This window comes from Rhinopithecus bieti, unplaced genomic scaffold (assembly GCF_001698545.2).
Source record: "Rhinopithecus bieti isolate Rb0 unplaced genomic scaffold, ASM169854v2 scaffold_14233, whole genome shotgun sequence".
NCBI classification, from domain to species: Eukaryota; Metazoa; Chordata; class Mammalia; order Primates; family Cercopithecidae; genus Rhinopithecus; species Rhinopithecus bieti.
In genome coordinates this window covers 130536-152761 of record NW_016807715.1, presented here as the reverse complement: position 1 = coordinate 152761, position 22226 = coordinate 130536, and the positions used below count along the sequence as shown (strand labels likewise).

Here is a 22226-nt window from a genome sequence, read left to right as displayed (position 1 = left end):
CAGTTTCTACAAATAATCTTAGATTTCAATGGGGAATACTTTGAGTCTGTAGATCCATTTGAGAGATAATTGACGTCTTTATTAATATAGAGTCTTCCAATCTGAACAAAATGTATCTCTCCAATTATTTAGATCTTATTTAATTTTGCTTGGCAGTATTTTATAGTTTTCAGTGTATGGGCCTTGCTTATTTTTTGTTAGATTTTTCCATAAAATTTTATTTTTTAATGCTATTGTAAAAGATGTTTTTAAAATTTTAATTTCTGATTATTACTGGTATATAGAAATACCCCATCCTGGCTAACACTGTGAAACCCCGTCTCTACTAAAAAAAAATACAAAAAAAAAAAAAACTAGCCAGGCGAGGTGGTGGGCGCCTGTAGTCCCAGCTACTCGAGAAGCTGAGGCAGGAGAATGGCGTAAACCCGGGAGGCGGAGCTTGCAGTGAGCTGAGATCCGGCCACTTCACTCCAGCCTGGGTGACAGAGCGAGACTCCGTCACAAAAAAAAAAAAAAAGAAATACCATAGGTTGCTGCACACTTACATCGTGCAACTTAGTTAACCTCCCTTATTTGTTTTCATCGCTTTTTTCGTGGATTCTATTAGATCTCCTACCTAGACAGTTACCATCCTCGAATAAAGGCAATTTTTGCTTTTTTTCCAATGTGAATACCTTTTATTTCATTTTGCTTGTTTTATTGCACTGACTAGAATCTAGTAAAATAGAAGTGGTGAAAGTGGACTTGCTTGTCTTGTTCCTGATACTAAGGGAGAAAGGGTTCAGACTTTATCTTGTATGTAAAAGTCTTACAGATACCTTTTATCAAGTTGAGAAAATTTCCTTTGTTGCTAGTTTGCTGAGAATTTTCATCAGAAATGTATATTGAATTTTATCAAATGCTTTTTTGCATCTTTCGAGATGATCATATAGTTTTTGAATTATTATTTTTTGTTTGTTTTTTGAGACAGAGTTTCGCTCGTGTTGCCCAGGCTGGAATGCAATGGTGTGATCTTGGCTCACTGCAACCTCCGCCTCCTGGGTTCAAGCGATTCTCCTGCCTCAGCCTCCTGAGTAGCTGTGATCACAGGCATGTACCACCATGGCCAGCTAATTTTGTGTTTTTGGTAGAGATGGGATTTCTCCATGTTGGTCAGGCTGTTCTCGAACTCCCGACCTCAGGTGATCTGCTCGCCTTGGCCTCCCAAAGTGCTGGGATTACAGGCGTGAGCCACTGCACCCAGTCGTTTTTAAAATTCTTTAATATATTAAACTGCATTGTTTTTCACACATTAAACTTTGCATCCTGGCTAACACAGTGAAACCCCGTCTCTACTAAAAATACAAAAAAAAAAAAAAACTAGCCGGGCGAGGTGGCGGGCGCCTGTAGTCCCAGCTACTCTGGAGGCTGAGGCAGGAGAATGGCGTAAACCCGGGAGGCGGAGCTTGCAGTGAGCTGAGATCCGGCCACTGCACTCCAGCCCGGGCGACAGAGCAAGACTCCGTCTCCAAAAAAAAAAAAACATTGCATTCCTGGGAGAAACTACACTTGGTCATGATGTATTACCCTTTTATATATGTATTTGAATTTGATTTGCTATAATTTTACATATTTTCATGAAGGGTATTAAACTGTAGGTTTCATTTCTTGTGATATCTTTGTCTGGTTTGGTATCAGAATAATTTTAGGCTCACAAAATGAATTAGGTAGTATTCGCGTCCTCCCCATTCCCCTCTTCCCCACTGTTTTTTTCCCCTCAATTTCTGGAGGAGTTTGTATAGAACTGACACTATTCCTTAATTGTTTGGTAGATTTCCCCAGTAAAGCTATCTGGGCCTTGAGTTTTTGTTTGTTTTTTGCTGAACAGATTCAGTTTATTTAATAGATATTAGGCCATTCAGGTTATCTTTTCCTTCTGGAGAGAGCTCATTTGTGTCTTTCAAGGAGTTGGTGCACTTATAGCATAAAGTTGTTTATAATATTCCCTTATTATGATATCTGTAGAATCTGTAGTAATGTTGCATCTCTGTTTGCTGATATTGGTAGTTTGTATTTTCTCTCTTTCCTCTTCAGCCTGGCTAGAGATTTACCGATTTTATTGATGTTTTTCAAATAATCAGTTTTTATTTTCATTGACTTTTTTGTTGCCTTTTGGTTTTCTGCTTCACTGATTTTTTAATTTGTATGGGTACATATAATAGTAGGTGGATGTATTTATGGGGTAATGGGATATTTTGATATGGGCATACAAAGTATAATAATCACATCAGGGTAAATGAGGTTTCCATCACCTCAAACATTTATCATTTCTTTATGTCACAAACATTCTAATTTTACTATTAGTTATTTTAAAATGTGTGATAAATTATTGTTGACTGTAATCACCCTGTTGTGTTATCAAATACTAGATCTTATTCATTCTAACTGTATATTTGTACCCATTAACCATCTCAATTCTGTGGCCCTCTGCACCAACCTCTTCCCAGTTTCTAGTAATCATCATTTTACTGTCTATCTCCATGAGTTCAATTGTTTTTTAATTTTTAGCTCCCATAAGAGTGAGAATGTGAAAAGTTTGTCTTTCTGTGCCTGGCTTATTTCACTTAATATAACGTCCTCTAGTTCATCCATGTTGTTGCAGATGACAGGACCTCATTCGTTTTTATTGCTGAATATAGTACTCCATTGTGTATATGACGTTGTCTTTATGTGTTCCGCTGTTGATGGACACTTAGGTAGCTTCCAAATGTTGGCTATTGTGAATAGCACCACAATAAACATGGCCATGCAGGTATCTCTTCAGTATAATTATTGCCTTTCTTTTGGGCATATACCTAGCGGTGAGATTGCTGGATCATATGGTAGGTCTATTTTTAGTTTTTTTGAGGAATCTCCATACTGTTCTTCATAGTGGTTGCACTAATTTGCATTCCCACCAGTAGTGTCCAAGGGTTCCCTCTTCTCCACATCCATGCTGGCATTTGTTATTTTCTGTCTTTTGCATAAAAACCATTTTAACTGGAGTGAGATGATATCTCATTGTAGTTTTAATTTACATTTCTCTGATAATCAGTGATGTTGAGCACCTTTTCATATACTTGTTTGCCATCTGTATGATTTCTTTGGAGAAATGTCTGATTAGATCTTTTGCCCATTTTAAAATCAGGTTATTATATTTTTTCCTATGGAGTTGTTTGAGCTCATTATATATTCTGGTTATTAATCCCTTGTCAGATGGAGAGTTTGTAAATATCTTATCTCATTTTATGGGTTGTCTCTTTGTTGATTGTTTCCTTTTTTGTGCCAAAGCTTTATAACTTGATGTGATCCCATTTGTCCATTTTTGCTTTGGTTGCCTGTGTTTTTGGGGTACTACTCAATAAATTTTTGCCTGGGCAGAATTTTCCCAATGTTTTCTTTTAGTAGTTTCATAGTTTGAGGTCTTAGATTTAAGCCTTTAATCTATTTTGACTTGAATTTTGTATGGTGAGAGATACGGGTCTAGTTTTATTCTTCTGCATATGCATATCCAGTTTTCCCAGTACCATTTATTGGAGAGACTGCTCTTTACCCAATGTATGTTCTGGGCCACTTCGTCAAAAATGAGTTCACTGCAGATGTATGGATTTATTTCTGGATTTTCTATTTGATTCCATTTGTCCATGTGTCTGTTTTCTTTTTTTTTTTTTTTTTGAGACGGAGTCTCGGTCTGTTGCCCAGGCTGAAGTGCAGTGGTGTGATCTCAGCTCATAGCAATCTCTGCCTGCCGGGTTCATGCCATTCTCCTGCCTCAGCCTCCTGAGTAGCTGGGACTACAGGCGCCCACTACCACACCCGGCTAATTTTTTGTGTTTTTAGTAGAGACGGGGTTTCACCGTGTTAGCCAGGATGATCTTAATCTCCTGACTTCATAATGCACCTGCGTCTGCCTCCCAAGTGCTGGAATTACAGGCGTGAGCCACTGCGCCCAGCCTATATGTCTGTTTTTATACCAGTACCATGCTGTTTTGGTTACTATAGCTCTGTACTATGATTTGTTTTTATTTTGGTAGGCCGTTTTAGAAGATCTGTAGTATAATTTGAAGTCAGGTAATGTGATTCCTCCAGTTTTGTTCTTTTTGCTTTGGGTTGCCTGGGCTATTCTGGGTCTTTTGTGGTTTCATGTAAATTTTAGGATTTCTGTGAAGAACGTCTTTTTTTTTTTTTTAAGACAGAGTCTTGGTCTGTCGCCAGGCTGGAGGGCAGTGGTGCAATATCCGCTCATTGCAACCTCTGCCTTCCAGGTTCAAGCGATTCTCCTGCCTCAGTCTCCTGAGTAGCTAGGACTACAGGTGTGTGCCATTACAGCCAGCTAATTTTTGTATTTTTAGTAAAGGCGGGGTTTCACCATGTTGGCCAGGATGATCTCCATCTCTTGACCTCATGATCCACCCACCTTGGCCTCCCAGAGTGCTGGGATTACAGGCATGAACCACCTTGCCTGGCCATCATTGTGTTTTAATAGGGATTGCATTGAATCTGTAGATTGCTTTGGGTAGTATGGACATTTTAACAATATCAATTCTGACAGGTGGAGAGGCCAGGTTGGCTAAAGCTTTTGCCTCCAGCTTTGGAAAATGACATTGGGGGAAGGATGGAGGGGTTGAGAAAATGAAAAACTGTGAGACCTGGAGGTTGATTTGAGACTCATACATCTAAAGCAAAATTGGTTAAAAATTTAAGGAGTTTCTTGGATATCACTCAAAGTATTGAAGATGACCCACTTCTGGATACCCAGCTTCTTTTAACATTACTCACTAGAAGCTCATTTTAGACCCTGATTCTTTTTCCTACAGTCCTCATAGAAAGTCTTCTCTTGTTTATTCATGTTGTGTTACTTTTAGCGTTTTTAACAGATGTGGTTTGTTCTTACCCTAATCTAAATGAAGACAGGTGCCCAGGATACTACACCAACCCTCTTAAAATTCAAATGGTCGTAATCCTTGGGAAAGTTATCTTGTGGTGGATATTCCATTTACATCTTGAATGGTATATCCAATATCACCACAGCAAAGTCAGAAATCGAGGCTATAACTTGATCTACTGGTGTATAAGGCATCTCAAAGAATTTGCATTAATGATACACTCCATTGGTAACAATAATTATCTTCATACTGTGTTGCAGCAATTCCTTCCTGGAACCCAGCAGATCAGATTATATATTGATCTCCTTCTGGCCATCCTGGCTCTGGAGCTGATCTGTTTTCTGTTGTATCTGCTTATTTACACAGTGAAAATCTGGAAATTTAATAAAGCTAAACCATATCCTGATGTACTTGAAGAGGGAAAAATCTATACGTAACCCAGCGGTATTACCTTGGAAACTGGATTCAGAACTATTTGAAACCTAGAAGAAATTGTTGAAAAGCAAGGAGACATAATAGTATATATGAAGTGACACAATGAAGTGTTGAGTGACTGTTGGCTCTCACTTCCTGGGACCTAGCCTGTTAGCCAAGTAGAATGTGAGAGGCTCACAGTCTTGACAGCCATTGCAGAGGAATCCAGAGTAATCTCACGAGCTGCTGTAGAGAATTGCAGCTTTTGCTGAATAACATTTTATAATTTTTGTTGGAAACCTGAATTTGGTTCTCACCTGTGTAACTGTATACTATATAGGGTTTGGGGGTAAAGGTACCTTGTAGACGCCTTGATAACTTGAGGATAATGTCTGTTGTTTACTTTTTGAAATTATTTAACTGCTTGGTTTATCTTAGGATCAAAGGTATAATTTAAACGAAACAACAAAAATCCAATGTTGAATCTTTCAATCCATAAACATGGGATATATTTCAGTTTTTTTGTGTGTCTTTTTCAATTTCTTGCATCAATGTTTTATTCTAGTCACTCTGGAGATCTTTCATTTCTTTAAGTTTATTTATCTTACTGTGTTTGTAGCTATTGTAATGGAATTACCTTCTTGATTGCTTCTTCTCATTGTTTGCTCTTGACAAGTAGAAATGCTACTGATTTTTGTATATTGATTGTGTATCCTAGAACCTTACTGAATTTGTTTATTCTAATAGTTTTTTTGGTAGAGTCTAATTTTTTCCAAATATAAGATCATATTACCTACAGACAAGGATACTTTGACTTTTTCCTTTCCAAATTGGATGCCCTTTCTTTCTCTTGTCCGATTGCTCTAGCTAGACATTGTTTGACTGTTATGTTGAATAACAGTAGTGATAGTGGGCATCCAGGTCTTTGAGGAAAGGCTTTCAGTTTTTCCCCATTCAGTATGATACTAGCTGGGGGTGTGTCATATATGGCTTTTATTGTGTTGACATATGTTCCTTCCATACTTTGTTTTTTTGGGATTTCTATCATAAAGGGATGTTGAATTTTATCAGAATCTTTTTCAGTATCAGTTGAAATGATTATGTGGTTTTTGTCCTTCGGTCTGTTGATATGATGTGTCACATTGGTTACTTTGCATATGTTGAACTATCATTGCATCCTTGGGATAAATCCCACTTGATCATGATGAATGATCTTTTTAATATGTTGTTTAATTTGGTTTGCTAGTATTTTGTTGAGGAATTTTGCATCAGTGTTCATCAGGATATTGACTTCCTTTTCTTTGATGTGTCTGTCTGGTTTTGGTATCAGGGTGATACTAGCCTTGTAGAATGAGTTTGGAAGTATTCCCTCCTCCTCTGTTTGTCAGAATAGTTCGAGTAGGATTGGTATTAGTTCTTCTTTAAATGTTTGATAGAATTCAGCAGTGAAGCCATTGGGTCCTGGACTTTTCTTTGCTGGGATACTTTGTATTACAGCTTCAATCTCATTTCTTGTTATTGGTCTATTTAGATTTTGGATTTCTTTGTGGTTTAATTTTGGTAGATTGTTTGTGTCTAGGAAATTATCCATTTAATCTAGCTTTTCCAATTTATTGGCATATAGTTTCTCATAGTAGCCTCTAATGATCGTTTGAATTTCTGCAGTATTGGTTGTAATGTCTCCTTTTTCATCTCTGATTTTATTTGTGTCTTCTTTCTTTCTTTGTCTGGCTTATCTTTTGCTTAGCTTTTCAAAAAAAACAGCATTTTGTTTCATTGATCTTTTGTATTTTTTATTTCAATTTCATTTATTTCTGCTCCGATCTTTATTGTTTCTTTTCTCCTAATTTTGGGCTTGGTTTGCCTTTGCTTTGCTAGTGTTTAAAGCTGCATCATTATGTTATTTATTTGAAGTCTTCTGCTTTTGTAATGTAGGCGCTTATTACTATAAACTTTTCTCTTAGTACTGCGTTTGCCTTATCCTACAGGTTTTTGTATGTTGTGTTTTTATGTTTATTTGTTTCAAGACATTTAAAATTTCCTTTTAAATTTCTACATTGATCCCTTGGCCGTTCGGGAGAATACTATTTAATTTCCATGTTTGTATAGTATACATAATTCTTCCTGATACTGATTTCTAGTTTTATTCTGTCGTGTTCAGAGAAGATATTTGATGTGAATTCAATTTTTTTGAATTTTAAGAGTTGTTTTGTGACTCAGCCTATAGTCTGTCCTTGAAAATGATCCGTGTGCTGAGGAGAAGAATGTGTATTCTGCAGCTGTTGGATGAAGTGTTTTGCAGATATCTGTTAGGTTCATTTTGGTCTATAGTTCAGATTAAGTCCAATGTTTCTTTGTTAATTTTCTGTCTGGATGATCTGTCTAATGCTGAAAGTGGGGTGTTGAAATCTCCAGCTGTTAACTTGGGTTTTATCTTTGTCTTTAGCTCTAATAATATTTGCTTTATATATTTGGGTTTTACAGTGTTGGGTGCATATATATTTACAATTGTTATATCATCTTGCTGAGTTGACCCCTTTATCATTATAAAATGACCTTTATCTCTGTAGTTTTTCTCTTGAAATCTGTTTTGTCCCATATAAGCTACTCCTGCTCTTTTTTGATTTCTATTTGCATGCACTATCTTCTTCCCTCCCTTTATTTTCAGTCTTTGTGTGTTATTATAGGTGAAGTGTGTTTCTTGTAGGCAATAGATCATTGGATGTTGCTTTTTTATACATTTAGCCACTGTTTGTCTTTTGATTGGAGAGTTTAATTCATTTACATTCAATGTTATTGATATGTAAGGACTTAATACTGCCATTTTGTTATTTGTTTTCTGGTTGTTTTGTGGTCTTCTTTTCCTTTTTTCCTTTTTTTTTTCCCATTTGAGACAGAGTTTCACACTGTTGCTGGGGCTGGCGTGCAGTGGCGTGATCTCGGCTCACTGCAACCTCTGCCTCCTGGGTTCAAGCAATTCTCCTGCGTCAGCCTCTTGAGTAGCTGGGGTTACAGGTGCCCGCCACCATGCCCAGCTAAGTTTTTTGTTTTTTTTTTTTTTTTTTTTTTTGAGACGGAGTCTCGCTCTGTCGCCCGGGCTGGAGTGCAGTGGCCGGGCTCACTGCAAGCTCCGCCTCACTGCAAGCTCACTGCAAGCTCCACCTCCCGGGTTTACACCATTCTCCTGCCTCAGCCTCCCGAGTAGCTGGGACTACAGGCGCCCGCCACCTCACCCGGCTAGTTTTTTGTATTTTTTAGTAGAGACGGGGTTTCACCATGTTAGCCAGGATGGTCTCGATCTTCTGACCTCGTGATCCGCCCGTCTCGGCCTCCCAAAGTGCTGGGATTACAGGCTTGAGCCACCGCGCCTGGCCTGTTTTTTGTATTTTTAGTAGAGACGGGGTTTCACCATGTTGGCCAGGCTGGTCTCGAACTCCTGACCTTGTGATTTGCCTGCCTCGACCTCCCCAAGTGCTGGGATTACAGGCTTGAGCCACCACGCCCAGCAGCTTCTTGTCTTTTCATGAAGATGATTTTCTCTGGTGGTATGTTTTAATTCATTGCTTTTTATTTTTTATGTATCTTGTGTAGGTTTTTTTGGCTTGATGTTACCATAAGGCTTGCAAATAACATAATCCATTATTTTACACTGATGACAACTTAATATTAATTACAAAAACAAGCAAAGAGAAAACTAATAAAACCTCTACACTCTAAGTTCATCCCCTCCACTTTTAAACTTTTGGTTATTTCTATCTTATTGCATTGTCTGTGTATTGAAAAGATGTAGTAATTTTTTGATAGGTTCCTCTCTTGACCTTTCTGCTAAAGATATGAGCAGTTTATACACCACAATTACAGTGCTGCAATATTCTGTGTTTTTTTAATGTGCTTACTATTACCAGTGAGCTTTTTACTTTAAGATGATTTCTTATTGCTCGTTAACATCCTTTTCTTTCATTTTGAAGAACTTCCTTCAGCATTTCTTATAGGACATGTCTGGTGTTGATGAAATCTCTTAGCTTTTGTTTGCCTGGCAATGTCTTTATTTCTCCTTCACTTGAGGGATATTTTCCCTTGATATACTATTCTAGGATAAAAGTTTTTTCCTCCAGCACTTTAAACTTTCTCCTGGCCTGTAGGGTTTCCTCTGAGACATCTGCTGCCAGATGTATTAGAGCTCCTTTGTATGTTATTTGTTTATTTTATCTTCATTGAAGATCCTTTATCTTTGACATTCAGGAGTTTGGTAATTAAATGTCTTGAGGTAGTCTGATTTCGGTTAAATCTGTAACCTCTCTGTGCTTTTGAATTGTGGTATTTTTGTCTAGGTTTAGAAAATTATCTGTTATTATCCCTTTGAATCAGCCTTCTACCCTATCTCTCTACCTCCTTGTTAGGCCACTGACTATTAGATCTGCCATTTTAGGACTGTTTTCTAGATTTCGTAGGCATACTTCATTCTTTTTTATCCTTTTATTCTTTTGTCTCTTCTGACTGTATTTTGAAATAGCCTGCTTCAAGCTTACGAATTATTTCTTCTGCTTGATTAATTCTGTTGAGAGACTGATGCATTCTTCAGTATGTCAGTTGAATTTTTCAGGTTCAGAATTTCTGCTTGATTTTTAAGTTATTTCAATCTCTTGTTAAATTGATTCGATAGAATTCTGAGTTCCTTCTCAGTGTTATGTTGAATTTTGTTGAGCTGCGTCAAAACAGCTGTTTAGAATTCTCCGCCTGGAAGGTCACATATCTCTGACACTCTGGGATTGATCATTTGTGCCTTATTTAGTTCATTTGGGCAGGTCATGTTTTCTTGGATGGTCTTGATGCTTGTGGATGTTTGTTGATGTCTGGGCATTGAAGAGTTAGGTATTTATTGTGGTCTTTGCTGTCTAGGCTTGTTTGTCCTCATCCTTCTTGGGAAGGTTGTCCAGCTATACAAAGGAATTGAGTATCCTGATTTAAGTCTTTGTTCACTACAGCTGCATCTGCATTAGGGGGAACACAGACTCTTGCAGACCAGTGGAGGTACTGCTTTGGTGGTTTAGGTGAGATCTGAGAGAATCCCCTGGATTACCAGGCAGAGACTCTTGTTTTCTTACCTTACTTTCCTCCAAACAAATGGAGTTTCTCTCTCCGTGCATTCTCCTGTGGCTGAGGGAGGGGTGAAACAAGTACCCATGTGACCACCACCACTGGGACTGCGCTGGATTAGACTTGAAACCAGCATAGCACTGAGTCTTACCCAGGACCTGTGGCGACCACTGCCTGGCTACCACTGATGTTCACTCAAGGCCCAAGAGCTCTTCAGTCAGCAGGTGGTGAATCCAGCCTGGCTTGTATCCTTCCTTCAGGACAGCGAGCTCCCCACTGGCCCAGGGTGGGTCCAGAAATGTCTGAGAACCAGGGCCTGGGGTCAGGAAGCTTAGGAATCTGCTTAATGCTCTGTTCTGCTGTGGCTGAGCTGACATCCAAGCTGCAAGACAAAGTTCTTTCCGTTCTTCCTCTCCTTTCTTCAAGTAGGAGTCTTTCCTCGTGACCACCACCGCCCAAGGCCTGTGGTGAGTGCTGCCTCACCACTGCTGATGTTCATTTAAGGCCTGAGGCTCTTCATTGAGTTTGTAGCAAATGTTGCCAGGCCTGGGTCTCTCCCTTCAGGGCACTGGGCTCCTCTTTGGCCCAGGGTGGGCCCAGAAATGCCATCCAGGAGCCAAGGCCTGGAATCTGGGATCCTACGAGCCTGCTTAGTGCTCCACCCCACTGTGACTTAGCTGGCAACCAAGCTGTAAGACAAAGTCACCTTTATTATTCCCTTTCCTTTCCTCAAGCAGAAGGTGATATGGTTTGGATATTTGTCACACCCAAGTCTCAGGTTGAGATGTTGTAATCCCCAGTGTTGGAGGTAGGGCCTGGTGGGAGGTTTGTGGGTCACAGGAATGGATTCCTCGTAGCTTCGTGCTGTTTTTGAGATAGTAAGTGAGTTCTCATGAGATACGATTATTTAAAAGTGTGTGGCACCTCCCTCTGCCCCTTGCTCCTTCTCTTGCCATACGGCCTGCAAGCACCTGCTTCACCTTCTATCATGAGTAAAAGCTCCCTGAGACTTCCCCAGAAGCCAAGCACTGCTGGTGCCATAATTGTACAGCCTGCAGAACAGGGAACCAATTAAACCTCTTTTCTTTTTTGAGACAGTCTCACTGTCACCCAGGCTGGAGTGCAGTGGCGTGATCTAGGTTCACTGCAACTTCCACCTCCCAGGTTCAAGCAATTCTTGTGCCTCAGCCTCCAGAGTAGCTGTGATTACAGGTATGTACCACCATGCCTGGCTAATTTTTGTGTTTTTAGTAGAGACTGAGTTTCACCATATTGGCTAGGCCAGCCTCAAACACCTGGCCTCAAGTGATCCACCTACCTTTGCCTCCCAAATTGCTGGGATTACAGGCGTGAGCCACGGCACCCGGCCTAAACCTCTTTTCTTTGTAAATTACCCAGCCTCAGGTATTTATTTATAGTAACACAAGAATGACCTAATAGAGAAGGAGTCTATCCCCATAGCCACCACAGCTGTGAACATGGTGGGTCATGCTTGAAGTCTGCATGGCACTGGGTCTTACCCAAGGCCTGCAGCAAGTTCTACCTGGCTACTAGCAAGTACCGGCAAGTATTACCTGCTAGTATTTATTCAAGACCCAAGGGCTCTTTAGTCAGCAGGTAAGGGATCCTGCCAGATCTGTGTCCTTCCCTTCAAGGCAGTGGGTTCCCTTCTGGCCCAGGGTGTGTCTAGAATTGTCATTGGGGAGCTAGGTCCTGGAATGGGGGCCTCAGGACTCTGCCTGGTGCTCCATTCTCTTGAGGATAAGTTGGTATCCAAGTTGCAAGACAAAGTCCTCTTTACCCTCCCCTCTTTTCTCCTCACGCAGAAGGAAGGAGTCTCTCCTAGAGCTGTGAGCTGTGCACCTGGGATTGGGGGAGTGGTGACGCAAGCACTCCCTTAGCTGCCCCAGCTGGTGTCTCAGCTCACTGCATCCTCCACCTCCTAGGCTCAAGCAATCCTCCTACCTCAGCCTCCCTAGTAGCTGGGACTACAGGCATACACCATCATGCCTGGCTAATTTTTTTGTGTTTTTGGTAGAGACAGGGTTTGCCATGTTGCCCAGGCTGGTCTCGAACTCCTGAGCTCAAGTGATCCACCCGGCTCTGGATCACAGGCGTGAGCCACCATGCCTGATCTGGTGTGTTTCTAGGTCACGTGCACCGCAAGTCCACTGGCTCCAAGCCCAGCACAACACCAGGACTTGCCTAGGAATTGCAGTCCTTGTGGCCAAGACTGCCTTTCAAGTTTATTTAGGACCCCAGAGTGCTTTAGCATGCACTGGTGGGCCTAGCCAGAACTCAGGTTCTTACTGCTGGGATGGATGATTTTCCTCTGGTTAGGGCTGGTATAATAGTTCCTTCCTTGGCCTCCAGCTGATTTCTGCCCTGTGTTGCTTCCCACCATGACTGGCAGGACTGAGTTTCAATGCAGAGTCCCACAATCACTGTGCTCTCCCTTCCCCAAGCACACAGATTCTCTCCGCGTGCCATACAGCTGCTGCCCAGGGGGTTGAGGCAGGTGGTATAGGCAATTCAAAACTGTCTTTCCTAACCAGTGCCCCTTTTCTCAATATGATATTAAAACCAGATACTTTGGTTCTTATGAAGGTGATTTCTTGTGTGGATAGTTGTTCAATTTGGTGTTCCTGCAGGGGAGATGATTATTGGTTCTGTTTGGTCTTCTTGCTCTGCCTCCTCCTACTTCATTGATTACTTTCCTGACCTTTATTTCACCTTTGTTTTCAAAATATGTTTTAGTATGGCAAAAAGTTCTAGGTTGACAGTATTTTACTTTCAGTACTTTTAAGATATTTTGCTGTTTGTGAGTTTCCATTGATTTCGTGAGAAATCTGTCATCATTATATGTTCGTTTGTCTGTAATGCCTTTTCCCCCAGCTTCTTTTAAGATTGTTTTCTGTTTATCCTTAGTTTTAATCAGTTTGATTATGAATTGTCTTTTGGTAGCTTTCCTCGTGTTTCTTTTTTGTGAGCTGTGCCACCTGGGATTGGAGGGAGTGGTGTTTTTAGTAGAGATGGAGTTTTACCATGTTGGCTAGGCTGGTCTCAAACTCCTAGCCTCAAGTGATTCACCCGCCTTTGGGGTTCCTTTGAGGTTCTTGGTTCTATGGGTTTATAGTTTTCAATGCATTTGGAAAAAATTCTGCAATTATTTTACTTTTTTTGCCACCCCCCCCCCCTTAATTTGGGGATTCCAAGTAAAAGTTAATTAGGTTGCTGAAATTGCTGCACAGCTCAGTTATATGCTTTTTTTTTTTTTTTTTCTGGTTGGGGGGGGCATCTGTTTATTCTTTGTTTCATTTTAGATAGTTGCTATTGCTTTGTCTTCACATTCTTTTAACAGTTTTTTCTTCTTGATTGTCTCATCTCTTAATTCTGTCCAGTGTAGTTCTTATCCCAGTCGTTATAGTTTGCATCTTATAGAAGTTTGATTTGGGTGTTTTGTGTCCACACACACATGCACTCCATGCCTCTTCACATGTTTAACCTTTCTTTCTTCTTCTTTTTTCTTTTTTGAGACAGAGTCTGGCTCTGTTGCCCAGGCTGGAGTTGAGTGGTGTGATCTCAGCTCACTGCAACCTCCCAGGCTCAAGCCATCCTCCCACCTCAGCCTCCTGAATAACTGGGACTACAGGTGCACACCACCACACCTGGTTAATTTTTGTATTTGTTATAGAGACAGAGTCTCGGCCCTGTTGCTCAGGCTGGTCTCGAAATCCTGAGTGCAAGCAGTTCACCTGCTTTGGCCTCCCAAAATACTGGGATTACACTCATGAGCCACTGTGCCTGGCCACATGTTCAGTCTTTCTTATAGCTTCTTGAACATATAGAAGTCAATGATAATGGATTTTGTGCCTTGCCTGCTAATTCAATTATCAGTGTAATTTGAGGGTTTCTTTCAATTGATTGACTTTCCTCCTTTTTATAGATTATGTTTTCCTTTTTTTATGACTGTTTTTTTTTTTTTTTTGGAGACAGAGTCACCCTCTGTCACCCAGGCTGGAGTTCAGTGACACGATCTTGGCTCACTGCAACCTCTGCCTCCCAGGCTCAAGTGATTCTCCTGCTTCAGCCTCCCAGGGAGCTGGGATTACAGATGCCTGCCACCATGCTCAACTAAGTTTTGTATTTTTAGTAGAGACAGGGTTTGTATGTTGGCCAGACTGGTCTTGAACTGACCTCAAGTGATCTGCCTGACTTGGCCTCTGAAAGTGCTGGGATTACAGGTGTGAGCCACCGTGCTCAGCCAGCCTTTTTCAATTGAATGCTAGATATGGTGAATTTTGTTTATCGGTTCCTGATATTTTTGTATTTTATAAATATGTATCATCTTTTTTCTTGGATGCAGTTAAGTTACTTGGAAATAGCCTGACTTTTTCGGATCTTGCTTTTAAGCTTTACTAGGTGAGACTACAGGACTTTATAGAATTAATTTTCCATTAGTGAGGCAAAATTCTTCCGAATATCACATCTGATGATCCATTAATAATAAAGTTTTCAAGTTAGTTTCCTCTAATTGTTTTGGGTGGGATTTTCCCTACCTTCTGTAGTTTCCTCACACATGTGTGCCAATCAATACTCGATTGAATACTCAAGTGATGACCTTTTGCATATTTAAGGAGTTTTCTCTCTGTGCATCTCTCTCCTCTTGTATGCTGCCTTGTGAAATTCAGCCACCTTAGTCTTTGTGAACTCCCAGATCCATTTCCTGGAGTTAGGGAGGCCACTGGGCTGCCCCTGGATTTATCTTCCCTTTGCCATGGCCTGGACACTTTCCCTGGACAGTAAGCTGAGTTCATTGTAAGGCTCTCACTAGTTTGTTTTCCATATCTTGATTTCCAGGTTTTTCAGGAATGTGTTATATATATTTTGTTTGGATTTAAAGTTGCTTTAGTCGATTGGGCAAATTTCAATGTATGTTCCTTCATATTTTGGTTAGAAAACAGAACTCAATATAGTATTTTAGTAGAAAAAAGGTATGAAAAGAAAATTACTTTTAAACCCCTTGTTTCTTTTATTGAAACTTACATTTTCCTGGGCTCATTGAAGAGAGCAGTTATATTTAAATTTATTTATAACATCTGTCCTCATGTAATTTTTAGAGCTACTAACAAAATACAGGAGAAAATGAAAACTATTGATGTTACTAGTACTCTTCTGTTGCAGTGAAAGCTTGATACTGCTAAGTGAATGATACAAAACAAGTTAATCCATTACTCCTCCTGATTCTCTGAAGTCTGAATCAACTTAGAGAGGAAATCTCCTGTGATGTGCTGTGCTCTTCATATGTAAATTTGATGTTACTTTGCTGACTGTTAATATTACAGATTTTTTTCAAGTCAAAACTTTTGGTTATATTCTGCAGCAAGTTATTTAAATTGTCCGTGTTTCAAATAACATCTCATTCCATTTCATAGAATGGTGAAAACATCTGTTTACGTAATTATAGTTTGCTGTTGTCAAACTGGTACAGAATTTGCCTTAGTCTTTGAGTTTATTCTTCCTGCTAAAATGCAAACAAGGCTAATATGTTCCACAATTGTATTTGTTAAAAATCTTGATATGGCAATTTTCATTGTTACTGATATCAAAGACAGTAAGTGGGATTAGTCAACCATATCCATTATTTGTGAGCTTGAAAGACAAGAAAGTAGTTAGACTCTGCAGCTAATTCAGAGTATCATTTTAGCTATCAGTTTCTGCTTCTCCTTATATCAAGACTTTTAAGCAACAGTTCTAATATACAGAGACATTGATTGTTTTAGTTAATTTTTCCACTTCAAGCTGAAAGGTGCTATTAATTGAACAGGCAGGCATCCAAAGACAAACATCTAACTTGTCTCTGTCTTGCTCTCTTGCGATGTGTAGTTCATGATGGCAGACTCTCATCGGTTTTATTTCCCTCAGGATACCCAATACCTAGAAAGTTCTTGGCACACAGTAAGCATTAGCTACATTTTTGATGACAGTGAGTCAATGAATGAGTGAATGAACAATTAAGCTTCTGAGTCTTTTCCCGTCCTCCAAATCTCATCCATCTTTCCAGGCCCAGTTCAAAGTTATACTGCATTTATGAAATGTTTTTTGAATGAAATTTTCTCCCAACTATTTCAGTTCATTATGATTTTCTTTCTTTCTTTTTTTTTTTTAAGGCAGAGTCTTGCTCTGTTGCCCAGACTGGAGTGAAGTGGTATGATCTTGGGTCACTGCAACTTCCACCTCCTGGGTTCAAGCGATTCTCCTGCCTCAGCTTCCCAAGTAGCTGGGATTACAGGCGCCCGCCACCATGCCCGGCTGATTTTTTTGTAGTTTTAGTAGAGGTGGGGTTTCATCGTGTTGGCCAGACCGGTCTCAAACTCCTGACCTCAGGTGATCCCTCTGCCTCGGCCTCCCAAACTGTTGGGATTATAGGTGTGAGCTGCCACGCCGGGGCCATTATGATCTTTTCATTGAACTCTTGGCATTTTCTTGCCAGTTTAAGAGAGAATTTTCTAACAAATATAACTGCACATAGTTGGAGTAGACAGCAAGTAGGAAACATTCTGTTCCTTAAAATGTTTAAGGAGTGGCAGCATGGCCTTGTCAGTAAAAGGGAGGGGAGTGACAGGTGTAGCGTTCTTACTTTGTGCCAGGTACTTATTATGTATTTCACGCCCTTTAATTTCAAAGGCCCTGACCCTACAAGGTATAGATCAACTTTCCATATTTTTTTAGTGTGGAAACTGAGGTTTTAGAGACGCCTATAAAATTTGTCTACAGTTCCATAGCCATAAGCGTCTGATTGATAAAGCAAACCCAGGTTGTTCTTTGTAGAAGAGCTGTTACACTGCCTTTAGTGGGTAACTACTTCATGAACTCAGAGTCCATTATGATTGTATAAAGTATGACAGTTTGGCATTTCTACCAAGAAATGAAGGCTTGAATGGGGCAGAATGACAGCACTTGGTGGTTAGGAAGAGAAGAAAGTTTTGGAAAATGGGATAATTAGAAACACCAAAAGGGAAAGAGAGGTACCAAACTTCATCATTCTGTTCATATTTTGGCCTCGTGATATATCAGGATTTTTGACAATGAAGTTGGTGGATCCAATTTTGATTTTTTTAGAGAAACATTTATTGTTGGGGTTTATTGCTCTGGTTTTGTTTTATATGATACAAGAGAAACAAAAAAATGAAGTATTACAGTAAAATAAGTCCTTTCCCCCCAACTAGATTTTATCTTAAGTTAAAACCAGTCATCTGACTTCTTGTTTTTAGTGAAGATTGTGTTTGTTAATAATGCATTTTTTGAACTTGTCTTTTTTCATTGGTTCATGTGAAACAGACATACCATAGTAAACTGGCATATTTTATCTGGCTGCTCTCTGGTAAGCCATCATGTTATATAGAGGTTAAAGAGGTAAAGTGGGTTCATATTTTTGGTGGTTTTATTGGCAGATTTTCTCTCTGCTTTTCTGTACACTGAAAATATTTGCATAATTACGATTTTTGAGAATTGCATAACCCTATTTGTATTTAATATATGCCTTTAAACAAATGAAAAAATATATTAAACTTTCATTGTACCACCAGATGGCGCTCTCTATTAATCAAATTAAGATGCCCACACCATTTTCTGAATTATTTTGTGTTACATGTATTGTTAGATTTTTGGCATGAATATATGGTCAAATAATAATGGGATCTAGAATTCACAAGTAAAAGAGGAAGTAGAATAAATGAGTTGCTAATGTATAGCCCCAGGATATATCAAATAAACCAGTGTTTAATATAGTTTCTGGAATTTAATCATTAGTCATTAGAATAATGTTAGAATAAAATTTAGGATTAGGAATATAGCTGTTTTGTATTTTGCCACATATGTTTGTCTTTCCTTATTCTGGGTTTTTCTTTGATTTTATCAATAGTTTTATCAGCTGCTTTTGACATTAATGGTTTCTCTTGTTATAAATTAGTTTTTATACTATTAGAGTAACTTTATTCCAATTGTGACGTACTGGAATTTGGATTCATGAGATTTTGTCGTATTTTCATCACATAAGCATGGAACATTTGAGCTTGATTTGTTTAACAAAATGAATAAACATCATCTCTGAATATATTCACTTGTGTCTTATTATTCACTTGTTATTTCAGTAATAAAGGATGTTAATCTTAAATTAGTAATCCTAAATAAAACTTTTATATTATCCTCATTAACTTTTTTTTTTAGCTAAAAGGAATGATAGGCAAAATTGATCTATGTTGAAAGTCAGCCTGAAAGCTATTGAGAGCATGATCTGTTAAGTAACATAGCAGTAAAGGCCTTTTACTGTTGCCTTTGTGAAAAGCAAACTAAACAGTTATTTTCAAAAGCAAACTATTTTGCCATTTAAAAAAGCTTGAAAATAGACATCTGAAACCTAACATTGTTAATGTAACACATTTTAAACATTTATTTATTTATTTATATTTATTTTTAAGACGGAGTCTCACTCTGTCGCCCAGGCTGGAGTGCAGTGGCGCGATCTCGGCTCACTGCAACCTCCGCCTCCTGGGCTCATGCCATTCTCCTGCCTCAGCCTCCCGAGCAGCTGGGACTACAGGCGCCCGCCACCACGCCCGGCTAATTTTTTCGTATTTTTAGTAGAGATGGGGTTTCACCGTGTTCGCCAGGATAGTCTTGATCTCCTGACCTCGTGATCGGCCCGCCTCGGCCTCCCAAAGTGCTGGGATTACAGGCGTGAGCCACCGTGCCCAGCCGTGTTGGCCATTTTTATGCCTTCTTTGGAAAAATGTCTATTCAGGTTCTTTGCCTGTTTTAAAAAAGTGTTTTTTTGGTTTTGTTTTTTTGCTAATAAGCTTTTAAAAATTTTTTAGGTATTAACTTCTTAACAGAGATACAGCTTGCAAATATTTTGTCCCAGTCTGTAGGCTGCCTTTTCATTTTGTTGATTGTTTCCTTTGCATTGCAGAAGATTTTTAGTTTGATGTAGTCCCACTTATTTTTGCTTTTGTGGTTTGAGCTTTTGCTGTGATAGCTCAAAATCGTTGTCAATCAGTATGAAGGAGGTTTTCCCTATATTTTCTTCTAAGGATGTGTGTGTGTGTGTGTGTGTGTGTGTGGTATAAGGGTCCAGTTTCATTCTTTTGCATTAGATATTTAGTTTTCCCAACCCCGTTTATTGAAGAGACTGTGCTTTCACCATTGTGTCTTCTTGGCGGGCTTGTCAGGAATTACTTGACCATATATGCTTGGATTTATTTCTGGCTTTCTATGCTGTTTCATTAGTCTGTGTCTATTTTTATGCCCATACTATATTGTTTTGATTACTATAGCTTTATGATACTTTTTTTTTCTTTTGAGACAGGCTGTTGCCCTGTTGCCCATGCTAGAATACAGTAGCACGATCATGGCTCATTGTAGCCTTGACTTCCCTGGCTCAAGTGATCCTCCCACCCGAGCCTGCGACTGCAGGTGTGTGCCAGCATGCCTGGTTAATTTTGAAATTTTTTGTAGAGACAGGTCTGTTTTGCCCAGGCTGGTCTCAAGTACCTGGGCACAAGTAATCCTCCTGGCTCAGTTTCCCAAAGTGTTGGGATTACAGGTGTGAGCCACTGCACCTATCCTATAATATGATTTGAGATCAAGAAGTGTGATGCCTCCAACCTTATTTTTCTTTCTTAAGATTGTTTTGACTACTTGGAGCCTTTTGTGGTTTCATATAGATTTTACAGTTTTTTTCTATTTCTGTGAAAAATGTCATTGGAATTGCATTTGTTTGAATATTGTTTTAGGTAGCATGGATATTTTAACAATATAATTCTTCCAATTCATGAACACAAGGTATCTTTCCATTTGTGTCTTCAATTTTTTTTTTTTAAATCAGTGTTTTATAGTTTTCAGGGTACAGATCTTTTATTCCCTGGTTAGGTTTATTCCTAACTTCAGTCATTCATTACTTAACGATGGGGTAAATTCTGAGAGATAAGTCATTAGGTGATTTCATCATCATGGGAAACTCAGAGTGTACCTACGCAAAGTAGCTGTCTCTGCATCTTGGCTGTCATGGTATAGCCTGTTGCTCCTAGGCGACAAACCTGTACAGCATGTTACTGTGCTGAATACTGTAGGCAATTGTAGCATATGGTGTTTATATATCAAAACAATTAAACCTGGAAAAGGTACAGTACAAATTGCTATAAAAGGTAAAAAACGGTCTGGGTGCGGTGGCTCACACCTGTAATCCCAGCACTTTGGGAGGCTGAGGTGGGCTGATCATGAGGTCAAGAGATAGAGACCATCCTGGCCAACATGGTGAAACCCCATCTCTACTAAAAATACAAAAATTAGCTGGGCATGGTGGCATGCACCCATTGTCCCAGCTACTCGGGAGGCTGAGGTAGGAGAATCACTTGAACCCGGGAGGTGGAGGTTGCAGTGAGCCAAGATTGCGTTACTGCACTCCAGTCTGGTGACAGAGCAAGACTCCATCTCAAAAAAAAAAAAAAAAAAAAAGATTAAAAACATAGGCACTTACCATGAATGAATGGAGCTTGCAGAATTGTCAGTTGCTCTGGGTAAGTCAGTGAGTGAATAGTGACTGAATGTGAAGGCATAAGACGTTACTGTAGGCTTTGTAAACACTGTACACTTAGGCTAGAATAAATTTATGTTAAAATTTATTGATTAATAAATTAACCTTAGCTTACTGTAACTTTTTATTTAAAAACTTAAAAATTGTTTTAAACTTCTTGACTCTTGTAATAGTTTAAGACACACATTGTACAGCTATACAACAATTTTCTTTATATCCTTATTCTGTAAGTTTTTGTCTATTATTGTTATTGCTTTTTTACTTTTTAAACTTTTTTGTTCAAAACTAAGACACAAACATCCATATTAGCCTAGGACTCCACAGGTTCAGGATTTTCAGTAACCCTCTTTCACCTTCACATCTTACCCCGTGGAAGGGCTTCAAGGGCAGTAACACACATGGAGCTGTCATTTCCTATAGTAATAATGTCATCTTCTGGAATACCTCCTGAGGCTGTTTTACAGTTCACTTTTTTTAATAAGTAGAAGGAGTACATTCTAAATTAACAGTAAAAAGTATAGTAAATACATAAACCGGTACCGTAGTCATTTATTATCAAGTACATAATTGGATCTGCTGTACTTTTATTCGACTGGCAGTGTAGTAGGTTTATTTACACCAACATTACCACAGACATGTTAGTAATATGTTGTGCTACCATGTCACAATAATTACAATGTCGCTGGGCAATAGGAATTTTTTATTTCCATAATAATTTCATGGAACTATCACTGTAAATGTGGTCTGTCATTGATTGAAAGGTCATTATGCAGAGCCTGACTGTATTTTATTCCTTTTGTTGTGTTTTCTCTTTCAGATCGAGCACTGTTGGTATAAATAAATGCAGCTGATTTTTATATGTTGATTTTGTATTCTACTTTACTGAATTCACTTATTAGCTCTTTTTTTTTTTTTTTTTGAGACAGAGTTTGACTCTTGTTGCCCAGGCTGGAGTGCATTGGTGCGATCTCTGCTCACTGCAACCTCTGCCTCCCGGGTTCAAGCGATTCTCCTCCTCAGCCTCCTGAGTAGCTGGGATTACGGGCGCCTGCCACCATGCCTGGCCAATTTTTGTGTTTTTAGTAGAGACAGGGTTTCACCATGTGTGCCAGGCTGGTCTCGAACTCTTGACTTCAGACGATCCACCTGCCTCGTCCTCCCAAAATGCTGGGACCCGCACCTGGCCTAATATATATAAATATATATATATATAAATA

General features: G+C 39.3%; 1 protein-coding gene and 1 pseudogene across 1 annotated transcript in view; both read left to right on the top strand.

The window, feature by feature from the left end:
• Positions 1 to 5508, top strand: part of LOC108536643 (transmembrane protein 192 pseudogene) — a 27792-nt pseudogene extending 22284 nt beyond the window's left edge.
• Positions 1 to 22226, top strand: part of LOC108536648 (stromal membrane-associated protein 1-like) — a 118273-nt gene that overhangs the window by 22780 nt on the left and 73267 nt on the right. The window lies entirely within an intron of this gene.